General features: G+C 39.1%; 1 non-coding gene across 1 annotated transcript; it reads left to right on the forward strand.

The window, feature by feature from the left end:
* Positions 1-15,581: 15,581 nt before the first annotated feature.
* On the forward strand, positions 15,582-15,775 carry LOC128870514 (U2 spliceosomal RNA). The gene has a single exon (XR_008455396.1). It is a non-coding gene; the product is annotated as a U2 spliceosomal RNA (small nuclear RNA).
* Positions 15,776-17,901: the final 2,126 nt, after the last annotated feature.

The raw sequence follows: 17,901 nt of genomic DNA on the forward strand, positions 1-17,901 counted from the left end.
TTGGCAGCTTGCACTCGATTCGATATGTACGAGTACAAACCGAAGAATGCTTATTGATGGTAGCTGCAGTAGATTGGATTTGAAATTTTCCCAGCTGGTGTCGAGGCGCAATTCAATCGACGCATCTCAATCTAGTTTTTGAAACCTGAGCTCTTGCAATAAGAATTTTGCTTTGGTAACTGGTGGGGCCAGTAAACCAAGAGGATCGAAAATACGAGCCGAAACTGACAGTACATTTCGCTTAATGGCCCGTAAACTGGTAAAGTTGTCATCTAAAACAAATCAAGTGTTTTTGTGCAGTCTGTGTCATTGAAATTTAAGGCCTTCTCGGAGCTCTCACAATCGAAAAATGATGGGAGGTTTGAAAACCACTTAGTTAATTTGAATCCTGCCGAGCTTAATATTTTAACCACCTCACTTCTAATAAGATGTAGAAATTCGAAGCTTTCGGATCCTTTAAGCAGACATAAAAATCTATTTCTATGGCCTTTGAACCGAGTTGATACATATTTGTATTGGCATCGCTGAGCATTTGTAAACACCGTGTAGCGAGAAATGGAGCAGGCGCAGTGCCTTATGTTACGGAGTTAAGTCGAAAAATTTAAAGTGGCTCAGAGGAGTGTCGTCTCCACACTACAAGCTAAACGTTTGTGTCTTCTTCGTGCATCAGAATTTGGCGGTACGTTTTAGTAATGTCCGCCGTAAATGCATATTTATGCTAACGAAAACGAAGAAGTGTTGAATACAGCTCTTCGTAAATGGTCGGCCCAACCATCAAGATTTCATTCAAATCAATTTGAGAAGAGGTACGACCTGACGCGTAGAAAACAACTGGTAATTTTGTCGTCGTACTTTTAGGTCGAAGGTCGTAGAGCTCGAAAAATGTTTCGGTACTCAGCAGAATAAATGCTTTTTGAGCCCTATAAGATTCTGGGTTCGCTAAGCTAATATTTTTACGAGTTTTCCAGCCATTAATATTAACGTTACGTTACGTTAAGTTACGTAACATTAAGTTACGTTGGATTAATGTAACTTAATGTTACGTAACATAACGTTAATATTAATCCAACTGTTCTTCCCACTTCGACCGAGTAAGGAATCAACTTTCGACATTACCAGACAAATTATGATAGAGCTTGTGATGTTTTCCCGTCACCCAACGACAGCAACGAGTCGTAATTAGCCGACACTGTATCAATTATTGCGTGCAATGAAAGCGCAGATGGCTTTGGGATAGTTGGCAGCTCAGAAAGTTTGGAAATTATGTCCAAAAATATTAAACATTTATTATCATAACCTTTTTTGAGACTAGGCAATGCCTTTAGATAATTTTCGTCCGACATTTGGATGGCTTTTGGTTGGTTGGTTAAAGTTTGTTGCCACATCCTCGTTACCAACTTGTTTAATGGTTATTTACAGCATAACTGTTGTTGTTGTTGTTCGAGATTCTCGAACAGCGGTTGGCCCAGGGTTAACATTTTGTCCTTCCATAGGGCAGGGCATTCACAGAGGAAATGGAAGATTGTCGCTTTTTTGTCCGGTTGTTTGCAACTGTGACAGTATGTATTGTGAGGGATACCCATTTTGGCTGCTTGTTCTCCCATAGACCAAAAACCAGTTGTGACTGCCGTTTGTCTCCAGGCGTCCCGTTGTTTCATTCTTATTAATGCCGACGATTGCTTGAGGTTGAATGTGGACTATAACGTTCTGCTAATTTTGCATTTCGTATGGACTTTCCACCTACAATCCGTGATTCGGAGGTACTTTTGGGAAATTGTACTCTTGACTGCACCTATTGGTTCGAATACCGATTCTGCAAGAGCGTTATTCATGGCAGATCCCCCTCTTGCCAGTTCATCTGCTTTTTCCTTACCTTCAATGTTCCGATGTCCCGGGACCCAGCTTAAGGTAACTTTATGGTTTTCACTCAAGATGGTGAGGGTATTCCTGCTTTGTTCCACCACTTTAGAGGTTGTAGTAGCCGAACCCAGTGCTTGGATTCCAGCTTGGCTATCCGCGAGAATAGCGATATTGCCTCTAAAAGAGAGATCTTCGATTAGTAGCCTACAGGCTTCCCCAATTGCCAGTACTTCCGCCTGGTAGACATTGCTGGTATTAGGGAGACGCACAGATTTCTCAATTTTAAGTCTGTGAGAATATATACCAGCTCCAACACCGCAGCCCATTTTACTTCCATCCGTATAGACTGTAGTGCCGAAGTTGTTTAGAGAGAATCCCTTATTCCTTTTTCCTTAGATGGAAAGAGAGTTGCAAAATGCCTATTGAATGTTACCGTCGGGACTTTGTAGACAATTCTCACCGAGATTAACTGAGTTTGTCGCAATAATAGACTAGCATGACCATAAGTTTTTTCTCTCCAGCGACCCGCTTCATTTAATCTGCGTACATCATTAGCGTACGCCACCGCGCTTACCCCACCTCTATTAAGTTTTGTTAAGACTTTGTTAATAACGCATAGCCACAGAACTGGAGACAATACTTCCCCCTGTGGGGTGCCCCTGTGCACCTTCTTGGTTATGCTGATATTACCCATATTAGCTTTGATGATCCTGGTTTCTAGCATAGAGATGACCCAATTACTGGTGCAATTGTCCACCTCTATGTCTATCAACGCCTGTTGAATGGCATCTGTACTAACATTGTTAAAGGCGCCTTCTATATCCAAGAATGCAGCCATGGTATAATGTTTGATCTCTAGAGATCAAGGTACGCATGTTGTGCAGTTGATATACCAGAGCTCTCCAAAGAGCTTCTGAGATATATATCCAAAAGTCTTGCAAAGGTTTTTAACAGGAAAGACGAAAGACTGATTGGCCTATTGTCCTTCGCCGATTCATGTCCTCTCCCGCCTATTTTTGGAATGAAGACGTCCATGACTAGTTTCCTACTATCTGGAATATGACTTAGGTTTAAACACGCTTTAAAAATTTCCCCTAGCAATGGTAGGATACAGTCCAAGGTTTCCTGTAACATCTTTGGAATGATCCCATCTGGCCCCGGAGATTTAAAAGGTGAAAAAGATTTAATTGCCATTGAATGATCTTTGGGCAGAACACGGCTAAGCCTAGCATAATCCCTGGTGGATTCGATTGACGAACAAAATTCGCTCCAGCTCTCTTTCTTGGCGGCCCTAATTGCCTTCTTGTACTGTCTCCGACTCTCTTTGTACAATTGCCAATTTCCTGTCGAGTAGCTGAGAATAAACGTTGATCTAGATTTTTCTCTTAGTTTTGAGAGCTCACTGCTCCACCAAGGAGGATGGGATTTTTTGCTAAATTTTATGGATCAGGACGTTTTGTAGACCCTACTAAATGCCTTCTCCAGTGTTGTGATCCTACTCTCAAGGTTTTCGGTGAGAGATATTTGGTGGATGGGAATCTCTCCTATCCTTTTATTGACTACGTTTCTGAACCTCTTCCAGTTGGTTCGTAGTGGATTTCTATACGGTATGGGCGGATCAACATTAAGATCCAGATCGTACAGGATCCAGCTGTGATCCGAAAAAGACCTTTTATCAGAGACCTTCCAATTGTCTAACCTTACTGAGCTGTTTTCAGACATTAAGGTAACATCGATCACTTCCTTCCACCTGTCTGGGAAAGGTGAAAGTGAGAGTGTTACCCCTGTTACATACCGACAAGTTAGTGTTAATTATGAAATCATAAAGAGACTCACCTCGGTCGTTTGTTTCGGAGCTTCTCCATAGAGCATGCCTTGCATTGCCATCGCATCCGAGAAGCAGGGTTTTGTTCGGGTTTTGCTGCCCAAGTTTACGGGCCTCCTCAGGCGGTGCTGGTCTATCATGTGTCATGTATACAGAGGCTAGTGTTATTCTGACTCCGTCAGTGGCTTCCACCTCAACAGCCGTCACATCCTGGGAACTATATAATGGAATTAAAAATTTGTTTAAGGGTTTTTTAGCTACAATACATGTTCTGGGATTACCTTCTTCCCGTTTATAGTAGATATTATAGTTTTTCGCAATGAACCCTTTCACCTCGGTGCTCCGCACCCAGGGTTCCTGAATTAATGCGATGTCCACGTCCTCCTCCGCCGGGAGAACGGTTAGGTTGTTCGTTGCAGTCTGTGAATGCTGCAGATTAGTTTGGAAAACCTTTGAACCCATGTTTATTGGTTTCATTTTTCAGACTCGGTGTCATCTAGTTGCACGCCAGTCAGCAGTTCGTCGGCACCATCGACCTCATCATGCTCCTCTTCCGGGTTTGCAGAACGGAATATCTTCAGGTGGGTTTTCCGAATGCCAATTCCAAGTTTGTTTTCCACTTTCTCCATTAGTCCCAGACTCTCTTCTGTAATTAGAAGGAGGAAATACATACTGTGCCTTTGCGGAGCCTCTGCTTTGATGATCGACCAATCATTCATCGGCACCGAGCGATTATGCGCCTGAAGGTAGGAGATTAATTGATTGGCTTCAAACTCCATGTTTGGTACCCAGATGCGAGCCCTCGGCCTTCGTGGAATCTCGCTAGCCGGAATTAGCTTGAGTTTCAAGCCTTCCCAGCTGTTCTGGAGAATTGGTCATCCTATTTAATGACACGGTAAACGCGGACTACCTCCACCGAGTCGAAACCTGGTGTTTGGCCCTCCGGGTTCGCCATGACATGGTGAACGACTATGCGAGACAACCGGGCCTCAATCTCTGACCACTTGTCAAGCACAGGTTTTCCGCGGTTAGAGGTTTCATCTACCAATTCCATTTGGAGGTGATCCCGTGCCACCTCACTAAATCGCTTGATAGGTTTGGAGGCAACTGCACCCTGATCCGATATCTTGTGCTTCTTTGTTACCTTCCCAGTTTCGTCATGCGAGCGGTTTCGTTTTTTGGCATCTGTCTTGATGGCGGCTTGGAATACCAAGTATTCGTCAACCACCTTTTGACATCTTGCCTTGTCGATCTCCTCTTTGGGATGAACTTTACCTTCGGTATCGTTTTTTCGAATCCTGCCAGGGATAGCGAGACCTCTGGTAAAGTTTATACCTCGAGGGACCTTTATTACCACGTTTTGCCCCGTGGCTTTAGCGGATGTTGTTGGTTGATTTATAGTTGTTGGCGTACTGTGGCCCACAGCTTTGCACTCAACTGTTTCTTGGCTGAAGGCCAAGAGCTCATCCTCTGAGGGTGACCCCGTCATCGTCAGTTCGTCCTTGCTCGTACGTCTTGTCCAATTGTCTGACTGTTTTTTCAAGTGCGTCCGTCACTTCCTCCTGTCTGTCTGTTTGCTTGTCCTGTAGTACTGTCCGCGTATTTGGTTTTTTATCAGTCCGTGCTGTCGATGCGTCAGAATGTTTTCCCGTCATTTTGTCCGTTTGTTCCATGTTTGTTTTCCCGTCATCCGAATTTTTAAGTTTTTGTTTTTTTCATTTCATCTGGTTCGTACGGTCACCTGTCCCGCCAAGGGAGCTGCGCATGTCGCCATGAGCGGTGAACAAATAGGATAACGGGGAAATATCCGGTCGACCATGGCAGCGCCCCATACCATTGCAAGGCCACCGTTACAACCTGAGGCGACCTGATATCAGGAAGGCTCCTTACGAAGACAGCCTTATTTAGTCCCCCGGCTGCCAAACCCGCCCAATAGGCACGGGTCGCATCACACCTTGGGTTGAGGGAGTTTTTTTAACGTAGTTTACGTCTTCGACCTGTGTGGTTCGCGGGAGACCTACTCTCCTACCTTCCATATCTGGGAGGCGTTCCCCTATCCACCACCTGGGGACGCGCCCTATAGGGATAACAGGTTCCCCCAAGGTTGGATGGCTTGTACGGTTCCCAAAGCTTCACCAAACAGACAGTTAACCAAATGATTGAATTTCTCGATGTCTGAGACTGTAGGAACCTTGTGCACTAAACTCTCAGACAGACTCACAAAATTTTTAAATTCCGAATATTCTCCTTTAAATTTAAGTAGCGACATATTCGGTAGTCGCGAGCTGAGATGCAACAAACGATATTTCGGCGATTGACGATTTATTTCTGGCCAAAATAGATTTGACGGACTTTGTTTCCACTATTAGGTACTCTAGCTCCCCACGGGCTATGCCTTCCTCATCGATTTCTTCAATTTTCGGCTAACACTTCCTAAGCTTATCGCTATTTAAGCTCAAACTGTCAAGTCGACACTAAAATTCAATTGGATCTAACGACATTGCTTTTTCGAGCAAACCCGTCTTTATGCGCACTATGCTGTTTTTCGCAACAGTTCGCTGGCGCTTTAATGATTTCAATTCCATCATCTCCCTACTTGGAGAGAGACTTGAAAATTTAAATTTTTTCCTTGTAAACAATCCATGTTTACAATTAATGTATTTATTTTTATATTAATTTTAATTTTATTGAACTTATTGTTCGAAAAAAGTTCTTTATTATATTTAATATTTTAACGATTTCGCGTGCAACGTCGTATACGGATATATGTGAATAAATAATTATATATGTATACATGTACACATATAGGAGTGTGTACACATACATATATACGTATGTATGTAAGTTAGCACACTACACATTCTACACACACAATACAGCAACAACTTAATATTAAGCACCTTTATTAGAACATCGCACTTTCTACAATTAAGCATTTTTATAAGCACACCCAATAAAACTAATATTAAGCATTTTTATAAAACAATAATGTAAACTGATATTAAGCATTTATTAGCGCATCGCACTTTCTACAATTAAGCATTTTTATAAGCACACCCAATAAAACAACAACAAAACTAATATTTAGCATTTTTATAAAACAATAATGTAAACTGATATTAAGCATTTTTATAAAACAATAATGTAAACTGATATTAAGCATTTATTAGCACATCGCACTTTCTACAATTAAGCATTTTTATAAGCACACCCAATAAAACAACAACAAAACTAATATTTAGCATTTTTATAAAACAATAATGTAAACTGATATTAAGCATTTTTTATTAAACAATAATGTAAGCTCCCTATACTGATGACGACCCCTGCAAACGAAATAAGGAATATGATTTGAGGGCATGCACCTGGAATGTCCGGTCCCTTAATGGGGAAGGTGCCTCTGCCCGGCTGGTTGATGTCCTCGTGAGAGTAAAGGCTGACATCACTGCCATCCAAGAGATGCGATGGACGGGGCAAGGTAAGAAAACCATAGGACCTTGCGACGTCTACTACAGCTGCCATGTAAAGGAGCGCAAATTCGGTGTCGGATTTGTTGTGGGAGAGATACTTCGTCGCCAAGTACTGTCGTTCCCTCCGGTGGATGAGCGTCTCGCAATAATCCGCATCAAAGCCCGTTTTTTTAACATATCGCTAATTTGCACCCACGCCCCGACGGAAGAGAAGGACGATGCGACCAAAGATTCTTTCTATGAGCGCCTGGAACGTTCCTATGAGCGCTGCCCCCGCCACGACATAAAAATCGTGCTTGGCGACTTCAACGCCAGGGTGGGCAAGGAGGGAATTTTTGGTCCCACAGTCGGAAAATTCAGCCTGCACAACGAAACATCCGGTAACGGACAGAGGCTGATCGACTTCGCTGGGGCCCGAAACATGGTAGTCTGCAGCACCAGATTCCAGCATAAGAAGATTCACCAAGCCACCTGGCTGTCTCCTGATCGAAAAATACGAAACCAGATCGATCATGTTGTGGTAGATGGAAGACACGCTTATAGTGTATTAGATGTACGTACGATCCGAGGACCCAACATCGACTCGGATCACGACCTTGTTGCAGCCAAACTGCGCACACGCCTCTGTGCAGCAAAAAACGTGCATCTACCTACGCAAAGAATGTTCGACATCGAAAAGCTGCAATCACTACAGACAGCCAGAAGATTCGCCACTCGACTCTCACTCCTGCTCTCAGAGAGTACTGCCCAACACACCGGCATCCACGAACAATGGAGCAACATTTCTCGTTCTCTACGTACCGCCGCCGAAGAAGAAATCGGATTCCGGCGAGCCCGAAAAAACAATTGGTACGACGATGCCGCCTATAGAGCCACGCTATGATCGGGCGCAACGCGAGCCATGTGGGATCGCTACAGAGAGCTGAAAAAGGAAGAGAGACGTATTATCCGAAAGAAGAAACGAGAGGCCGAACTACGTGAGTGCGAGGAGCTTGAGATGCTGGCCAACAGGAACAACGCCCGAAAATTCTACCAGAAAGTTCGGCGGCTTACAGAAGGTTTTAAGACCGGGGCGTTTTCCTGTAAGAACAAAGACGGCGAACTGGTGATTGACGTACAGAGCAATCTTAAATTATGGAGGGAACACTTCTCGAACTTATTAAACAGTGACAGCTGCGCATGTCACCGAGAAAGTGAAGATCCCGATACCCCCCATCGTTGACGACGGAATTGTCGTTCCGTTACCCGATCATGATGAGGTGAGAATAGCGATAACGCGGCTAAAGAACAACAAAGCCGCGGGCGCCGACGGACTGCCGGGTGAGCTATTCAAACATGGCGGTTCTAGCGAGCGTATTGTGTGAAAGGCTGAAGCCCACCGTCAACCAACTGATTGGACCTTATCAGTGTGGCTTCAGACCTGGAAAGTCTACCATCGACCAAATATTCACAATACGCCAAATCTTGGAAAAGACCCATCTTTTCGTCGACTTCAAAGCTGCATTCGACAGTACGGAAAGGAGTTACCTGTATGCCGCGATGTCTGAATTTGGTATCCCCGCAAAACTAATACGGCTATGTAAGATGACGTTGCTCAACACCAGCAGCGCCGTCAGAATTGGGAAGGACCTCTCCGAGCCGTTTGATACCAAACGAGGTTTCAGACAGGGTGACTCGCTGTCGTGTGACTTCTTTAACCTGATGTTGGAGAGCATCGTACGAGCCGCAGAACTTAATCGCTCAGGCACAATTTTTTATAAGAGCGTACAATTGCTGGCGTATGCCGATGATATTGACATCATCGGCCTTAACAACCGCGCTGTTAGTTCTGCCTTCTCCAAACTGGATAAAGAGGCAAAGCGAATGGGTCTGGTGGTGGACGAGAACAAAACGAAGTGCCTCCTGTCTTCAAACAAACAGTCGGCGCACTCGCGTATCGGCACCCACGTCACTGTAGACAGTTATAATTTCGAGGTTGTAAAAGACTTCGTGTATTTAGGAACTAGCATTAACACCGATAACAATGTCAGCCTTGAAATCCAACGTAGAATCTCTCTTGCCAACAAGTGCTACTTTGGACTAAGTAGGCAACTGAGCAGTAAAGTCCTCTCTCGACGAACAAAACTAACACTCTACAAGACTCTCATCATGCCCGTCCTAACGTATGGCGCAGAAGCTTGGACGATGACAACATCCGATGAAGCGACGCTTGGAGTGTTCGAGAGAAAGATTCTGCGTAAGATTTTTGGACCTTTGCACGTTGGCAATGGCGAATATCGCAGACGATGGAACGATGAGCTGTATGAGCTTTACGACGACATAGACATAGCGCAGCGAACAAAGATCCAGCGGCTACGTTGGCTGGGTCATGTCGTCCGAATGGATACAAACGCTCCGGCTTTGAAAGTATTCGATGCGGTACCAGCTGGTGGTAGCAGAGGAAGAGGGCGGCCTCCTCTGCGTTGGAAAGATCAGGTGGAGAAGGACTTGGCTTCACTTGGTGTGTCCAACTGGCGCCGGTTAGCACGAGAAAGAAACGACTGGCGCGCTTTGCTAAGCTCGGCCAAAATCGCGTAAGCGGTTATAGCGCCAATTAAGAAGAAGAAGAATGTAAGCTTAGGATATAAAAAGATGTGTTAGCAAAAATGTAAATTATGGCAAAGCAATAATACAAAATTAAACGGAAATGCAAAAAGCTGTGCAAATAAAAATGTAATAGCAAATAAGCGAAATTATTGTATAAAAGTAAGAATCAAAAATCAATAAAGCAAGTTCAGTTTCGAATACACAGGTTTGAGTTGGCGGTGCGCGGACTATCTGGCGCCCAAAGTAATTAGGAACTCACAAAAAACCCCGGGAAAAGTGGCATCATCCGCTCCATGAGTAGGCGATTAAACACGACAAAAGGGATCAAAGCGGACTGTCCAGAAATAATGTTAACGATCCTGTTCTTCGCAACGTAAGCACAATACCTACATATTAAAAAAAAAAAAAACAGAAAAAATTATATGCAATACTAGCGTACCCTCGCCCGCTTCGCTAGACGATAAATTCAATGATTTGCTGAAAGAGAATAAAATTAATACGAAACAAAGCAAATTCTTTTATACAATTTCATTCGACCTTTATTGTAACACTTTTTGGTAGACAACGTTTTTGGTTTTTTCATCTTTCGCGTGAATAATGACGATGGTTTGCCAACTCGTGAGCAAGCTACATACAATTGTCCATGAGAAAAAATTGGGTATTCTAAATTAATATCGCACATTTGTAGAGACTGTCCTTGCGCCTTATTAATTCTCATAGCGAAGGCAAGGCGAATAGAGAACTGCAAACGTTTGAAATCGAATGGTAAATCCGCCGGAATCAGTGGAATTCAGGGTATCAAAATGTCTTCTTCTTTGTACTTTCCTTTCAAAATTGTTGCTTCGATAACGTTACCCATTAGCTTCTTCACAGCGAGTCTGGTACCGTTGCAAAGTCGGGGCACATTACTATTGCGCAGCATAATAATCGGTGCTCCAATTTTTAATCGTAAATTATGAGGTGGTAAGCCTGGCAAATCGAGTGAGTTTAAGAATTCAGTTGGATAATTTACGACCTCATCTTGATCAGTAATAGTGTCCATTGACTTATACGCAACTATGTCACCAGGTATTTGATCTAAAATAGCTGAATTTATATCATTGACGTCCTTATTTTTCCCAGCTAAAATTGCTCTTTCGCTGAGTCAATCATGGTTTTTGTAATGTTGAACTATGTTTGGAAATACACTCTGTATCAATGCCTCTTTAGACTGTGCAAAAGTGCAGAAATTGTTAGGCAATGTTATCATTCCTGTTGTTTTTGAAAAAAGGTTTATTTTTTTTGGTTAAAAAGTGTTTTTTGAAGTTTTGAAAAACACTTCGCTCTAACAAATTTCTTCTCAGTTAATTGCTGAAAATTAAATATTTTGAAAAAACTATTTTTTTTTAATTTAACGGTTTTGAGAAAATTTTGTTCCTGAAAAAATTTCATACTTTTGTAAAAGATTAAATTGATTTGTTAAAAAAGATTTTTTTCCGCTTTGAAAAACACCCCCTCGAAAAAATGTATTCTCTATTAATAGTGGAATATGAAATGCTTTGAAAACACCATTTTTTTTTTAAATTTTGTTTGGTTTTCAGAAAATTTTGTTTTGAAAAAATTTCATACCCTTGAAAAAGTTTTATTTTATTTTATTTGTTTAAAATTTTTGAAATTTTTTTTTTTGTAATTTTAGAAAAACACCTCTTCGAAGAAATTTCTTTTATCTTTTTGAGGAAAATTTGGTTTTGAAAAAATTTCATGCTTTCGAAATTTTTTTATTTTACATTATTTCTTCAAAATTTTCGAAAACAATTTTTTTTATAATTTTCGAAAAACACCCCTTTGAAAAAATGTTTTCTATGTGTCATAGTGGTATTCCATTAACTTTTAGGATTATAGTCAAATACTTACAAATATCTACGCTTTCACAAATAGCAACAATAAACAAATTTCCTTAAAACCAAAAAATTTACTTTTTTTCTAAAAAAATTCTAAACAAACAACGTAATAAATTTAGAATTTTGTGTTCACGAAAAAACAGTATTGTTTTTATTGTATTAACTGAAAACCAAAATGTTGCAAAAAATCAAAACAAAACTAAATTATTTTTTTGTGTTCATTTGGCCCATATGTTCCATAAAAAGTTGATATGGTAAATAATATGCAGGGTCTGATACACGCAAATTTCCATTGACCATTATAGTGACAAAATTATCGATCACCAATTCCAACAGGATTTCAAAATCAGAGTTGGAAAGAGTTGTTGTGTGGTGTACTTCTGAAAAAATGAGAAATAAACAAAATAAATCTAAAAATTCGAATTCTAACTTTATCTTGTGTATGTTCTTATTACCTTTGAATTTTTCCAATGAAGCACCATTCATTTTAAATTTTCTAAGAATTTTTTTTATCATTTCGCGTTTCTTTCCTTTTTCATTCGATTCCAACATTTGTTCATAGCCGAAAACATCGTTTGCAAACGCATTCATTTCCATATAGAATTGGTCAAAGAAAGCATTGCTCAATTGAATTGAAACATTATTTTCATAAATACTTAGGACCTTAACTAATGCACCTTGGTACATACCTAACGCAGATATTCATCGCGACCTTGACATCGATACTATTGATGAAACAATACAAAGCGCTAGCAGAAGACACATAAATAGACTATTAACGCATACAAATCCTATGATGAGAAGACTACCAAATAAAGAAAAATCTACCCAAAGTCGGCTTAATCGTCAAACACCAACAGATCTTGCAAAATCCTTGTAATCAATTGTCAACTAATCGTATATGTCATTGTTTGTTAACCACTTGTTTTTAAATAATATGTATATATTTCTTCTAAATGAGCTTGGGGGCATTGGCCCTTCAATATCACTCTCATTCCATCTTTTTGTAAATCAAATTACTTATTGTCTAACGACAGGTGTAATATTTTATGGAAGAAATAAAAAAAAAAAAAAAAATTTCCATTCGAATCATTTGAAATTTCTGTATACAATAACGAAAAATTCAAAAAAAGTTGTACACATAAAATGAATGTCGATTCGAAACTTACTTTAATCTAAGAATCGAGCAAGTTTTTTTTTGTACAATATTTTGATTTTTTCTTTTTTTTATATGAAGAAAATATTTAAAAGAAATTTTTTTTTGCTAAAAACCTTCCCCTAGTGGATCCCTATAATATGAAAAAAGAAAGAACGAATAAAATTGGCCTCGTATCGGCCCAAAAAAATGCGTACAAACGAACATCATTTCATTTTTATATATATAGATAAAGAATAAAGCTAGAATTCTAAAATATGTGAGAAAACAATAAAAAAGGAATCTATTAATTTATTAAAGAAAAGCTATAATTTATAATTTAAGAATACCTTTGAAAACAAATTCATGAAATTAAAGGTAGCTATTATATAAAAACAACACTGCAAATCTTTAAAGTACACTATATTCAACCATATTCACTATCATAACTAAAAACCTGTTCAGTGTAAGGCAATTCCTTCATGATGGAGCAAATTCAAGAAGCTATCAACTGACTGGTGCGGTAAACGTACAGATAGAACAAATAAAGGTCATGAACAATAGGATTAACCAGTCAGAAAATAGGGTTAGCCCCTGGACAAGTGGTAGTTCGTCTTCCCTTCCTCCAACAACAGAAAAAGATCTAGAAGAAATGAGGAAACTTCCAGACTGTGCTAGAGATTTGCAGGTTTTCGACGGGAATCCCGTGCAGCATATCTCTTGGGTTCATAGTGTAGAGTCTATCCTACAGGATTACGCAATTGTCAGGGAAAAACCTCTATATCGTGCTATCCTACAGCACATCAGGCATAAAGTGAGAGGACCGGCTGACACAGCATTAATTTCATATACTATTTTTAATGATAGTTGGGAAAGGATGAAGGCATGTCTTTCATTACATTACGCGGATAAACGCGACCTAACAACCTTAGAACATGAGTTGACAACCTTACATCAGAAAAACTGGAGCATAGATCAGTTTTATGCTCGAGTCAATTATCAACTTTCTCTAATAATTAATAAAATCAAAGCCCAAACTCACTCTCAAGAAACTATAGACGCTTTGATAAATGCTACCGAAACAGGGCACTCGATGTCTTCATTAGAGGATTACGCAGCAATATTTCCTATATGCTAATTATCCAAAAACCCCAAACGTTACCTGAGGCATTTGCGTCCTGTTTGGAGATACAAAATTTAAATCTCCGGAACTATAGTATTTCTACAGGAAAACAAGTAGTTCAATCCCTGTAAACCAAGGATACTTTAACAAACAGAAACCACAACAAAGGTTTCAACCAACACAACTGAAAGCTCCAGAGGAGAACCGAATATATAATTCAGGCAACCAACCAATGAATCAACCCCAGCCACAGATACCACCTCCAAGGCCTTGGCAACCCAAGCTTCCAGTACCGATGGACGTTAACCCATCACTGTATTCTCGCAGAGTTAACTACATCAACACACTAGATAATAATCCAGTGAGGAGACCTTTTAAAAACTCCTCCAATATACCGAGGAAACATCAGAAGATAAACAACGTTTAACCGGAGGACGGAATCGCGGAGGATGTTAACGAAGAGGATTGGGAAGAAGTAAATTTTATGACGGAAGCCCCTCTAGCGTTCCATACATAGAACTACGGACTAAGGATGCAAAAACCCTTAAGTTTTTAATTGATACTGGAACAAATAAAAACTTCATATCAGATAAAACTGCAGAAAATTGCAAAAAAATATTAAACCCTTTTAAGGTATGGTCGGCTGCAGGACCAATAGAAATTTCCCACAAAATTCGAGGACCATTTTTCAAAAGCATAGGAATCAAAACCCAATTGAATTTTTTTCTCCTACCTAATTTAAAGTCATTCGATGGCATCATCGGTGACGAGATTCTTAAAGAACTCAAGGCAATAATAGATAGAGGAAACGATACCTTGCAGCTAGGTGACGTTACCCTACAAATGAATCAAAAAATTTCAAAACAAGTAATTAGCATACAAATAAATTCGCACAATCGTGGTGTTGCAAATTTGATACAAAAATATTCCGAACTCTTCGGACCGGTTTCGGACAGCGGAACAATCGATACGACTGTTCGAGCGGAAATAAGAACGACAACGGAGGAACCAATATATACACTAGAGATGTCCTTAGTAGCATGGGTCAAATTAAAAGTGGATATTTTATTGAGCGACGGGTGAAAATTCTTTCCTTTTGGTCTAAAACTATGGCTCGTGAAATTTGGGACCGATAGGATGATATTAAATGGACCCGGAAAGATCTTCAAGTTGGCAATATGGCTAAAATAAGAAAAATATGATTTACTGTCTTTTTTTTGTAGAATATTTATTTGAATTATTAATATTCATATAATTCACATTATTGGACTCATAAAAATAATCGTAAATATTAGGTAGATTTATTTAGCAATATAATTTTTCGTAAATCCTAACAATAAGGACGGTAAAACACTGGTCTTGACTAATTTTTGACAAAGGAAAAGAATTTTTTTTTAATTAATTTTTGAAGTGAAAACTTCTTTAGAATCGTTGGGAGTGATTTGAGAAAAAGTGAAACGAAAAAGCGACCCTCTTGGCTACGAAGCGTTATATTATATGTTGATATAAACGTAGCGACGAACTAAATAACTTTTATTTTTTCTTGTGATTCGAACCAAGGATTTTGGATCCGAAGCTCACATTGCTAGTCTCTCGGCTACCGCGCCATGCTGTCGGCGCTGGCCTAAAAGTTATTTAGTTACGAAGCGTTATATTATATGTTGATATAAATAATTTTTGTGAGCGTGTAATTCTCAAAAGGTTTATTAGAAAATCTATTGACTAGGTAGTGTGGTATCTGTTCTTATCAGCTTAACATCTGATAGATCCTCCGTCGGAGGACAACAAATGTTAAACTGATTTTTGGAAATGGGCGGAGTGTTTTAAGGGCTTGCTCCACCTCTGCCACGGGTTGGCCCGGTATTGCAGTACCGCCGGGATTTCGGACTTTAATAAATACAAGAAGAAATATACTGATACATTTAGCTTTGGTGGGAAGAGACATAAATTTTTATATGAATACAAGTAGACGAAAATGGAAGAAATTTGTAAGTCTGTTTCTTCGGTCCGTTTGGGTATTTTTTTTGACAACATCGAAACCAGAGCATTTGTATCATATTTTATCTATCATAAGCCACTCGTATGTATCATTTGTTGAAATTGAAAACATTGAGGATGAATAATAATAAAATGAAGAAAATAAAATATGAACTTTATAGCAATATTATAATGAACCTATAATTATCCCGCTCCTAATGCTGCTTTCGTCTTATTCTCTCTCAGTTTGTTTTACGAAAGGTTTCACTTCTATCGCGTCTAACCGTTAGACTGGTATTTTTTTAAATATTTCTACAGTTATTTTGTTTAAAAATTCACCTAGTTACAAAATTTTCATAGATATATTTGATATTGAATAACTTTTAAGTCAGTCTATTGGATGAACTAAAAGTATTTTTTCCAAAATGTTTCCTCCCGAGGAAGCTTTGTTTTAAAGAAGCAGTAGAAGACTTCTCTTAGACAGCTTTGTAAAAGTGAACTGAAGTGAAGTGAAAAATTTTAATTTATTATTCAAATAGTTTTTCTGCATTGAATGGACTAGAATTTTTGAACATAGTCATTAGATTCAAGAAGCAAAAATTATGATGTCCAAAATAGCAAAATTGACTACGGAAGAAGCACCAAGTACTTCAAGGCTTATAACACGTAAAGCCATTGAAAATTTAAAAAAAAATCGATTTAATAGGGAATGTTTCACACCAAATCAATGGCGCAAAACTTCCGTCAAATCGACAGGTTTTGCAAGTTTTATTTTATAACATGCGCTTTGTAGATCTTACAGCAAAGCAAAGTGCGAAATTGACAATCGATGCAGTTAAAATATTTTGGCATCAAGCTCGTATACCGATACGAGAAGATCACAAATGTCAGGATAAATTAATAAAATTATATGATAAGTGGAAAAATATCCAAAAAACATTACCTGATAAAAGATCAAATGCGCAAAAACAACTTGCCGAAACATTTCTAGAAAATCTAGACAATTTATTTGACATTGCCACTGCGAATGCATTAGAAGAAATTAAAATTGTAGAAGATAAAGAGTTTCTAGAAATGCAAAGACTAAAAGGACGTCCTGGTTGCATGACTGGTGTCGATATGGCATTATATGAAAAAGAGAAGAGAGTTCAGGAGAGACAAGAGAAGGAAGCTGCACGAAAAAGGAAGTACGAAGAAGAAAGTTCGAGACAAACAGGTAAGTTGAGTACCTTATTTATTAAATTCCAGTTTTCAATGTTTAATTTTTTCATATTTCATAAAGTGGAGTGATGAAGACAATGTTAGTGATAAAACAATTGATCAGTCCATCATCAACGAAGAAGACAAAATCTCAAATCCTACATCAAAACGAAAACGAGGTCGCAAAAATTTCATAACTGCTCGGTTAGTATCAGCGCTGGACAATGCGAAAGTCTCTGATGGTATGGCAGTACACATTCTAATAGCAGCTGCTGAAGCATTAGGACATTGTGTAGAGGAACTTGTCATAAATCGTTCAAGTATTCATCGTTTGCGTCAAGAAAATCGTTTGAAAGAATCTGAAGAAATTTTGGCAGGTTTTGAGGACAATGTACGTTTGTTTTACTTTAAAATCTAATATCATTAATAATCAATTTTAAACTCTATAATAATCTTCTTATCATTTATAGGTGAGTAAAAATGGTACTTTGGTAGCTCATTTTGATGGGAAGTTAATGCAAGATTTGATTGGATCCACAAAAGTTGAACGAATTGCAGTTTTGGTAAGTTACAACGGCACATCGAAGTTTCTTGGTGCACCGAAACTAGTATCTGCTACTGGTAAAAATATTGCTGATGTAGTTTATGACAGATTAGTCACATGGAATATTGTTAATCAAGTGAATGACCTATCATATGATACAACAGCCACCAATACTGGCATCCCCAGTGGAGCTGTAGCTCTTTTAGAAAAAAAAATTGGACGTAATCTAATCAATCTACCTTGCCGTCACCATATTTATGAAATTTTATTACGCTGCGTCTTCGAATTAAAATTATCTTCA

The sequence above is a fragment of the Anastrepha ludens genome, chromosome X (assembly GCF_028408465.1).
Source record: "Anastrepha ludens isolate Willacy chromosome X, idAnaLude1.1, whole genome shotgun sequence".
Taxonomy (NCBI): Eukaryota; Metazoa; Arthropoda; class Insecta; order Diptera; family Tephritidae; genus Anastrepha; species Anastrepha ludens.